This window comes from Chaetura pelagica, unplaced genomic scaffold (genome assembly GCF_000747805.2).
Source record: "Chaetura pelagica isolate M959 unplaced genomic scaffold, ChaPel_1.0 scaffold114, whole genome shotgun sequence".
In the NCBI taxonomy this organism is placed as follows: domain Eukaryota; kingdom Metazoa; phylum Chordata; class Aves; order Apodiformes; family Apodidae; genus Chaetura; species Chaetura pelagica.
The window spans coordinates 31,279-31,545 of NW_009952968.1; the positions used below are offsets into that span (position 1 = coordinate 31,279).

Genomic DNA, 267 nt, shown 5'->3' on the forward strand with positions numbered 1-267 from the left:
CGCCTCGGGGGACCCCGGGTCTAGCCATGGCCCCCCTCACGTCCTGCCCCCTCCCCCAAACCTGTCCCACCGGATTGACCGGGTTCACCAAGACTGTGCCGGCCCGGCACCCATCCTCAAACCACTCAGCACCCACCCCTGCACTGCCCAGCACCCATCCTCAAACCATCCATCCCCAAAACACTCAGTCCATCCCCGTGGCCGCCAGTACTCATCCTTGCACTTCCCAGCACCCATCCCCGTGGCCCTCAGCACCCCCCCATGCAC

The 267-nt window shown here is 66.3% G+C and overlaps 1 protein-coding gene across 1 annotated transcript in view; it reads right to left on the reverse strand.

The window, feature by feature from the left end:
• The window catches only part of SEMA3B (sema domain, immunoglobulin domain (Ig), short basic domain, secreted, (semaphorin) 3B), a 20,776-nt gene that overhangs the window by 14,705 nt on the left and 5,804 nt on the right, over positions 1–267 (reverse strand). The gene's annotated exons all lie outside the window — the stretch shown is intronic.